The sequence below is a fragment of the Bos taurus genome, chromosome 14 (genome assembly GCF_002263795.3).
Source record: "Bos taurus isolate L1 Dominette 01449 registration number 42190680 breed Hereford chromosome 14, ARS-UCD2.0, whole genome shotgun sequence".
NCBI lineage: Eukaryota > Metazoa > Chordata > Mammalia > Artiodactyla > Bovidae > Bos > Bos taurus.
This window is the reverse complement of record NC_037341.1, coordinates 37340556-37351289: the sequence shown is the minus strand read 5'-3', so window position 1 is coordinate 37351289 and position 10734 is coordinate 37340556.

Sequence of the window (10734 nt, the reverse complement as noted above, 5' to 3'; positions counted from 1 at the left end):
CTGCAGAAAATGAAAATTGAAGGCAGTCCCTCCCAAGATGTTAAGTTTGAGAGGCGTATATTAGGAAGCTTCCCAGCCCAAGACCAGCAGATGATGAAACCTGACAGATTGGCTGGCATTATCTCCCCCATTCTGGGTGTCTGTCTCATGCAGTCTGCTCCCACGGGGCTGAACCATTGCCTTGTTCTAAAAACACCACCACACACACACACCACCTCCAATCCTGGAAGCTGAAGAGCTCTCCATTGCAGTAAACACTTGTTCTCTGAAGTTTTCTTAACTGAACTGTTAGGATTCATACTGACCACACATGTACCAAATGCACAACATTCAGAAAACCTCCTCCACTGCTATCTCCCAGGAGTTAAAAAATACTTGTTTAACAAACATCTTCAGAGCACCTGCTATGATGCCAAGCCCTGCAACAGCTATTAAAAATGTGAAGCTACATCACAGGCTGGTTCTTAGAGGAGATGGATGTGGAGGTGAAAAACAATGTCACAAATGTGATACCAACAGTATAAGAGGGGAAAAGGCAGCTGCATGAATCGGTTTGCGAGAAACCACCCTGGAGAGGTTATTTTTGACCTGGGTCCATAGGACAAGAAGGAGGTCACTGAGGCAGAAAGGCAGGACAAGCGTTCCGAACACAGCAAAGCCTTGAGATCTCTCTGGGAAACGGGAGACCTTGAATCAGAAGGGCAAGAACACCGAGCAAACGTGATTAAAGCGACGGGTTGGGCAGGATGCAATTCAAATGCCATGCTTCAAACAATAAGAAACCATGAATGCCTTTTAGTCAAGGCGAACAATCAAGTTACATAAAGATAACCGTGGCAGTTTGGAGAGTGGACTGAAGTGGAGTGAGGAAAGCAGGAATTGAAAGGAAACTCATGCTTGTGTTCATGCTCAGTCATGTCCGACTCTGACACTAAGAACTGTAGCCCGCCAGGCTTCTCTGTCCTTGGGATTTCCCCCGCAAGAATACTGGAGTGGGTTGACATTTCCTACCCCAGGGGATGTTCAAAACCCAGGAGTCGAACCCAAGTCTCCTGTGTCTCCTGCACTGGCAGGCAGATTCTTTACTGCTGAGCCACCAGGGAAGCCCTGAAGGGGAACCAGGTCTATGCAAAGGGAAACGAGAAGGTGAGGTGAGAGTTATTTTCAAAACAAGATGAACAGGACTCAGGGACCTTTGTGTGATGGAGGTTAAAGAGACGCAGGAGCACAGGATGAATCCAGTGATTCCAGTGACAGATGAGACAGACTTCCAAGACTCTCACGCAGGCATGCAGGAGGAGGAAGAGGGCAAGCCTGAGTGAAGATGTCTGCCCAGCACTGGCTCTCCTGTGGGTAGTAGGTGCAGGAGGAGGAAGAGGGCAAGCCTGAGTGAAGATGTCTGCCCAGCACTGGCTCTCCTGAGAGCAGTAGGTGAGGGAGGAGCCAGGGGTGAACAGGTGATCGAGGTTAAGCAACTAACGCTAAGGCCAGGAGTCGCTGATGCTGCACTTAAAGGCAGCGACAGAGACAGGAGGGAGATGGTGGCCCTAGAGCGAGTGGATGCAACAAAATGACATGAATTTTCACATGTTATGGCAGCTTGTGTAGAAGAATATGATCCAACTGGAGAGAGTGGCCCCTGGGGCAGATGTTTGCGGTTGGCTAAGTCAGAAGCCCTAGTGGCTCAGAGGGTAAAGAATCTGTCCGCAATGCAGGAGACCCAGGTTCCATTCCTGGATCAGGAAGATCCCCTGGAGAAGGGCATGGCAACCCACTCCAGTATTCTTGCCTGGAGAATCCCACGCACAGAGGAGTCTGGCGGGATACAGTCCATGGGGTCACAAAGAGTCGGACACAACTGAAGTGACTTAGCACGCACACAGATCACAATACATCATTCACCTTATTTCATCTTATCATATAGACATTTATTCACCTCACATCATCACAAGAAGGGTGAATATAGTACAATAAGACATTCTGAGACACATAGAAAGAGAGAGACCATATCACAAGTTTTACTACAGTATATTGTTATAACCGCTCCATTTTATTATACATTACTGTTACTAATCTCTGAAATATGCCTAATTCATAAATTAAACTTTATCATAGATAGGTATATAGGCTTCCCCAGTGGCTCAGATGGTAAAGAATCTGCCTGCAATGAAGGAGACCTGGGTTTGATCCCTGGGTCAGGAAGATCCCCTGGAGAAGGGAATGACAACCCACTCCAGTATTCTTGCCTGGAGAATCCCATGGACAGAGGAGCCTGACAGGATACAGTCCAGGGGTCACAAAGAGTCAGACATGACTGAATGACTTTTACTTAAGTCAGGAGCCATTCCCAAACCTCTTCTTCCCAAAGCCGGACCCTCATTTTCCCAGTATTGCTTTTAGTTTGAAGTGGTGAAACAGTGATGGGGAAGTCCACTGGGAGCCGAAGGTAAAGCCCACTTCTCTGATGAAAGAAACAGGCATAGCTGGAGCAGCCCCGTTTGCCTTGAATGAGGACATGAGGCCTAGAAGTTCTTAGAGCCAGTTTGTCACCCATAAGATGGCAAAAAGTATGTTAATAATGGGGTGGGGGCATGAAAAGATAGGATGCTGTCTAGCCCTGGATTGTGGGAAACTTAGGCAAGAAACGAACACAAACAGTACAAGAAGAGGAAAATCAGACTACAAATGAGTCCAGAGGAGGGACACATCAAGGCATATGCCTGGCACATGGTAGGCTGTGAAGAACATGGTTCCATCCTTGGAGGCCCACAGCTCCACTAACACCCGGGGACTCTCCAGGGGACACCAGCCATCTTGGAGGGGGATGCCTGACTCCGAGGAAAGCCATGGGTCTACTGGAATCTTTCATCATCTGACTCTTCAAGTCTAACAAGACAGGAATCGCAGAATGTCTGACTTTAGCCAGGTTTCATCTGGAATGACCAACTCCCATGGCAGGAAGGTGGGCACTGGATAAGAAGAACCAATCAGCTTCACAGCCCCAGGGGAAGCAGTCTTGCAGGGTGGTATGGCCTCAGCAAGCTTTCTGGGTGGAGAAAGATGGCCCAGCAGCTTAGAAGGCCCACAGCTGGAGGAAACTTGCCATCTGAAAAGCGCTCATAGAATTTCCCATGATACCCCACAGTTTCTTAAGTTTTACTGCAGCCTCATCTTCCCCTGAATATCCCTTCCCTACACCATCCCTTTCTGTACTTCCACCTCCCTGCACAAATTCAAAATGGAAAATAAATCTAATGATACTTTATGTGGTCTTAACAAATAACAGCCCCCTCAAAATATATACATGTGGGTCTTCCCAGGTGGCACCAGTGGTAAAGAACCCGCCTGCCAATGAAGGAGACGTAAGAGATGAAGATTCCATCCCTGGGTTGGAAAAATCCCCTAGAGGAGGGCATGGCAACCCACTCCAGTATTCTTGCTTGGAGAATCCCATGGACAGAGGAACGTGGCAGGCTACTGTCCATAGGGTCACAAAGAGTCAGATATGACTGAGGTGACTTAGCATGCCCATATATATGAAATACATACATATACCAGAATCACATGGGAAAAGACTTAAACTGCCATCAAGCAGTGAAGGTCTCTGTAGCATGTGAGCACTGCTGTATTTCCAACACTGAGATGAATTTTTGATCCTTTATATAATATCTAAGTATTCCATTAAGGAAGAATGACTTTTTCAAATGTTTGTCTTGTACATACAATTTCAAGAGAGTCTTACCAAATTGTTGGAGAAGCTAATCTAATTATCTATAGACCAAGTATAAAGTTCAGTTAAAATTGCATTTAACACTCAACCTTATTACCAGAGAGAAGGGTGAAGAGAGAGTGAGTTAGGGAGTTTGGAATCCACATGTACACACTGCTATATTTAAAATGAATAACAAGGTCCTACTGTAGAGCACAGGGAACTCCACTTAATGTTATGTAGCAGTCTGGATGAGGACGGAATTTGGGAGAATTAATACATTAATATATATGAGTGAGTCCCTTCACTGTTCACCTGAAACTAACACAACATTGTTAATCAAGTATGCTCCAATATAAAGTTTTTAAAGAAAAAACAGAATAAAAAATAGCTCTTATGAAAACAAAATAAAACACTCTACCTTAGTGCCCTTGCACACATGACCTGGTGGAGAGGAAGCCCTAACAAGATTCAGTGTCACCTACGGACCACACACTAAAAATAGTCTTACTGTCGATTTTAAAAGCATGTTCAGGCAGACAGGCTATATCACCTTGAGACATGTAATTTATTTCATCTGAACTGACCTTTAACATTTTTGAAGACTTCATTGAAGCACAGTGGGGATAAAAACTTCTAAAATACTAGCAAGGCTTCCTGCCTCTTTTCATTCTTTAAATATATCTTACAACTCTATTATAAGAAATTGTGTTAAATTGTATTAACTCATTAAACACATACTTGTTGGGCACCTACATGGGCCAGACCATCTGTCTGGCAATAGGATTAAAGTGATAAACAAGTCCAACCCGGCCCCTTGTCCTTTTAAGATTACAATATTTCTAGAATCTGGCCATTTTTCATCACCTCCACCAGGAACAGCTTGGTCAGAGCCACCTGGATTATTACTGCAAGAACCTCCACACTGGCCACTCACTCTTCTGTCCCCACAATCTCTTCTCAACGGAGTACAGAGGGAGCCCTTTAACCCAGCAGCCCCCAGCCTTTTCAGCACCAGGGACTGATTTTCATGGAAGAAACCAGTGCGGCGAGGGGCAGGGAGGAGATTTATTATGCACTCTATTTCTATTATTATTACATCAGCTCCACCTCAGATCATCAGATCCTGGAGGCCGGGGACCCCCGATTTAACCTAAGTCAGATGATGACCCAGCTTTGCTGTAAACACCCAAAGCTTCCATCTGATCCAGAGTAAAATCCAGAGTCTTTAGTGCAACTCCCTTTTCCAACTGCACAGCCTCCAAACCCCCGTCAGCCATACCGGCCAAGCTGCCCTCTTGTTCTTCCTCAAATCCGACAGGCCTCAGGGCCTCTGCACTTGGCAGACCCTCTGCCTGAATGCTCCCCTTCTCAAGTACTGCGTGACTCCCTCCCTCCAGGCCTTTACTCAAATAGCCCCTCTCAGACACCATCCCTTCACGTTGACGCCCATCCCTGCTTGCCCTGCTTTCCTTCTCTCCAAGGTGCTTGTCAGTATCCAACATGACGTGCGGGTGTTTGCCTGTTTGTTGACTGCTGTCCTCCCCAGTTAGATTTCAAGCCCCATGAGGACAAGGACTTGTTTACTGCAGAATCTCCAGAGCCTAAAACAGTGTATGTCCAGTATTTGTGGAGTAAGATCTCACACACTTTCCCCCATGTATCTCTCTCACTCTCTAGGACCCTGGTTCCTGGGGACGGGAGAGAAGTTAGATGTGGGATGCCCTCACACAGATCCCCTGGGTCAGGACAAGGAAGAGCTTTTCCTTCGTATGTTTGGGGCAGAGACGACATCATGGGTATGTGACCTGCAGGCCAGTCACAGAGGGCTCCATGCTCAGAGTGGCCTTGTGCTTGGTTCAATGCTCTGTGATCATGGATTTGAAGTTCTTAATAGTCTTTGAACAAGGGGACCTATATTTTTATCTTGCACTGGACTCCACAAATTATGTAGCTGGTCCTGAAAGACGGACAATTCTCAGAATGCACAACCCTTGGGGCAGGTCATGGTGACCAGCTATCCCATCAGTACTAATGCAAGGATAGGAGCTTGGTCCCTGAGGCACATGGGATCTTCGCTCTCTTCAGATGAGGACAGCGAAGCCCTTTGGCAGGTCATAGGATGGTTCCAGCAGTTCTCTCCTCTGCACCTTTCTCATCCCCAGGTCTCCCTCCCTCCAGGCCACAAGCTGGACTTCCCCACCACTAACGTCAATGTCAGTGAATGGCAAGAGAGAAGCCATAGCACACTCACTTGGATAAAACTGTAAAATTAGTGACTGTAGAACTTCAAATTTAAAATAGAACAGCTCCATTCCAGCGGAGGAGAGAGATGGTTTATGGTGTTGGCTTAGATGCTGATGGGAAAGTGTACTGAACCCAGGGAAGGCTGAACGCTTAGGGATACGTGGTGCAAAGTGGAGGGCAGTGCCAAAAGGTAGAGGCACGTAAAACATCTCCGAAGACTTAGCAAGGGCTTTGTCTCAGCTCAGGGAACCAACAAGTGCCTCCTTGTGCCGTCCTGCTCTTGGCAAGAGAAGTGGCCAGAGCAGCCAGTGTTCCGGCTGACCCCTGCTGGCTCTTGAAGGAAATGTCCATGCGCATAGGGCTGGCAAGGCCTCCAAGAGATTTTCCAGAATGATGGATGCACACACAACAAGCCAGATTCCTGGGGGGGCCGGGGGGAGCAGGGGGAGGGTGCAAGGGGTGCTAAGATAAGGGTAAGGAACACTTTCCAGCCTCTTTCTCTTACCAGAGTAATGACATGGTGATCCATATAGACAGGAGAACAGAGCAGCTCCTGTTTTAGAGAGGGGGCACCCCACTCCAGTACTCTTGCCTGGAAAATCCCACGAACGGAGGAACCTGGTGGGCTGCAGTCCATGGGGTCGCAAAGAGTCGGACATGACTGAATGACTTCACTTTCACTTTTCACTTTCACGCATTGGAGAAGGAAATGGCAACCCACTCCAGTGTTCTTGCCTGGAGAATCCCAGGGATGGGGGAGCCTGGTGGGCTGTCGTCTCTGGGGTCGCACAGTCGGACACGACTGAAGCGACTTAGCAGCAGCAGCAGAACCTATTATCATCATCTCTTTGAGACCCTTAAGTAGTGACTAGAGAGCTACCGTTTGTAACGCGGAACAGAAAAGCATCAAACTTTTAGGATGCTAACTTTGTTTCTCAGTTTCCTTCTCTCCTCCTCCTCTGAGTGAAGGCAGTCACAAGAAATGGCCACATAAAAAGGCACATTTTGCATTCAAAGTAGTTACCAGCAACACAACATTGTAAATCAACTATACTCCAATCAAAATGAAATTTAAACAAATGTGCTGCGCTAAGTAGTTATGAGTGAATTCTCTCTCTAGTCAGCCCAGCAACATTAAACACAGGGTGAAACTTAGATCTCATTTTCATTAGAGCCAAAGAAACGTATCTGGACAGATTTTTTGCAGAACACCGTTTAAACCTTTTTAGGATGGAACAAGAAAATTTATATAACCTTATCTATGACACAGAAACCCTTTTTCAATTTCTTTGTAAAGGTTTCTGAAAAGTCCTGCCTCATTTACATCTAAAAAGCACTATTTCATAAATACAAATTTGGTACTGCCTCACTACTAAACTTGAGGAAATAAAAGCATAAAGATTTATGCTCCTAGGTAAGACCTGCTTTTTAAACATATTAGGTAGACTAATAAGTCTACATCTGCCAAAAATCCATTCTCTAAATATTTATCAATATAAACCAGAAACTTTGTAATGTTTCCTCTTGAACTTTGCTCCTTCGAGCTGGGGCGATTAGACCGAACCCACCTGGATCCAATGCAATCGTTCTGCAATTTTCACCTAAGGACCCAATCAACCTGCCCTCAGGTGTTTACCAAGCTCTCAAAAGCAGCTTCAGGCTCTGCCTTCTAATTGATTCCACAGGAGAACGCAATTAAGTACTAAAGCCTATGGTACATCTATTTTGGGAATTCAAGGGAGGAAAAAGGCCTGTGGTAGAGGGGACTTAAGTGGATGAAAACAAACTTGAATTTGTTCCTGAAAAATGAGGATTCAGACGACCAGGGGGAAAAAAAGAAATTAGTGTTAGGGGGAAAATCTTTCAGAGAAAGACCCATAGAAGAGCCAACACAGGAGAGAGTTGTCTGAGGCCAACTATTATTTTGAATATTAAACAATGTTTACATCAAGGTGAAGATCAACTATGCCTTTTCTCCGTAACAATAGAGAGGCAGCATCTAAAAAAGCAAAGGAAGTTCTTGACCAGGGGAAGCCTCTAGCAATGTTTGGAGATATACTTTTGGTTGGTCAGGAAGTCTCACTTTTCACACCCCTGTGCAATATAGTAGTCCCCCTACACAAGAACGAGTTCCATTCCGAGAGCACGTTGGTCAGCCCAATCTGCTCTGAAGTCCAACAGTGTTAGACTAGGTACCTACCTAACACAATTGGCTATACAGCACTGTACTGTGCTCCATACAGTATACTTTATAAAGTATACAAAAGTACCACCGCTTGCAGAGGATTCACACACGTGACAATGGAAGCCAGACCCATTAAAGCGAAAGTGAAGTTGCTCAGTCGCATCCGACTCTTTGCAGCGCCATGGACTGTAGCCTACCTGGTTCCTCCATCCATGGGACCTTCCAGGCAAGAATACTGGAGTGGGTTGCCATTTCCTTCTCCAGGAGATCTTCCCGACCCAGGGATTGAACCTGGGTCTCCCACATCATAGGCAGACGCTTTACCATCTGAGCCACCAGGGAAGCTCCCAGACACATGAACTAACCTTCAAAAGTTCGCAACTTGAAGGTTCATACATACAGGACTAACTGTAGAAAGTAAGCAGGCCAGAAACAAAAACCACAGTGTGAAATGGCAATGTGATTGAGGCAACTTACCTCAGGTTCCTCAGGATAAGCAGGCTGTGGTAAAGTCCAATCTCACTTCTTAACGACATGCGTGAGCTTCAGTCATGTCCAATTCTATGAGACTCCATGGACCGTAGCCCGCTGGGCTCTTCTGTCCATAGGATTCTCCAGGCAAGAATACTGGAGTGGGTTGCCATGCCCTCTTCCAGGGGATCTTCCCAACCCAGGGATTGAACCGGAGTCTCTTACATCTCCTGCGTTGGCAGGCGGGTTCTTTACCACTAGCACCACCTGGGAAGTCCTTTCTTAATGACAGCGGTTCTTGAACTTAATGGCAAGTAGGCTACACCTGAGTACTTGTCAAAATGTAGCCTGCAGGCCCCACACCCAAACATACTGAACCAGCAGCTCTGATTGTGGTTTAGTTAGCAACATTTAAACACCTTCTCCCACCCCATCCCACCAGGTGATTGATACAGATGAAGCTAGGACTATACTTAGTACTGCCCTGTGAACTGTCTCCCAAGCCACTGGTTAACTCTGAGCAAACTTATCCATTTCCAATTTAGTTTCATAGACCATCAAGAGCTTTCACCAACCAACTTTGAGAGAATGTCTGAGGTGCTTTCATCTGTCATAGTTTTCTTTCACCGAGAAGCACTCAAGGTTTCCATCAAAAAGAATCTGAGAGATGCTATTATGAACTGAATGTTTATATCCCTGCAATGTTCATACACTGAAGTCCTAACACCCAATAAGACTGTATCTGGAGGTGAGATCTCTGAGAGGTAAAAAGCTTAAGTTGAGGTCATGACTGTGGAACCCCCATGATGGGGTTTCCTACCTTATAAGAAGACTCCAGAGCTCCTTCTCTCTGCTTTATGAGGACACCACAAGACGACAGCTGGCACCAGAACTGAATTTGCTGGAACCTTGATCTTGGATTTTTAGCTTCCAGAACTATGAGAAACAAATGTCTATTACTTAAGCCACCGGTCTAGGTATTTTGTTATAGCAGCCCCAGCTGACTAAGATAGATCCCACATGTCAAAACTGAAGAGTGAGATGGCTATGCTATAAAATGTGGCCTAAAAACATGTTCCCCCACCTCTGTCCTTTTCCCAGAACAATTTATGTCAGAGGAAACAGACTAGCTCGAGCAAACAGGTTTCACTTAAAATATGAATCATCTTGGACCTCAGCCTAATTCATAACTAAATAAATCTGGCTGTTTGTGTTAGCTATGGTTTTAAATAAGAAAGGCAGAAACCTTTGACTTTCTAGATGGAAGAGTAGATTATAACAGCTGCGGCAGTTCTGGTGATTAATTGGAACCAGTGGTGATGGATTTGGGCTAGGAAGGCCTCCACGTAGGAGGCAATGAGCAAAGGGTGCCTGAACTGACTCATTTGTTCAACAAAGGCTTCTTGAGTGCCTACCATGTGGTGGGCTCCAGAGTCCCAGTCATGGACAAAACTGGCCATGTTCTCCATACATTCTGGAAGCCAAAGAGGGAAGGTACTTTTCAGTGGTAATAAGAGCTAGAAAAGACCCTGAGAACTGGGAAAGAGAGAGTGACTGGGGGCTAGGGAGTGGCTTCTTTAGAGAGGATGGTCTCTTCTTTAGAGAGGATGTCAGTCTCTGCAAGACTGACATTCAAGCTAAGACTAAAGGTGAAGAAGATAGATCCAGGGAAAGAACAGTAGATGTGAGATAGGCTGGGACCTGGCACCCTTTGCTGCAGTGCTTGGACCTGGACACATCTCTTCTCCAGCAACAAAATACAGAGAAACTATATGGGACTAAAACTAACTAGCAGTGGGGGCAAATTCTGAACCCAAAAGAGACAAAGGGACCAAAAACCCCAACTGACACTTCTGAAGAGTCTGTAGCCAAAAAAAAAAAAAAAAAAACGGTGCTGGAAGCAAAAGCAGGGTACTGAGCATGCCCCCTGCACACAACAGCACCTAAGGGGTGGGCAAAACACCCAAGCCACCCCTCCAGCCCGACCCCTGGACACAATCTGAGCCTCACCCCATATAAGGAACAAGCTTGTCCCCCCTCTGGGAGACAGCGTACAAGCAAGGCCGTCTGCTGTTTGTTCTCACTGCCCTCTGCTGCAGCAGGGGTACCAGTGAAGCCTTGC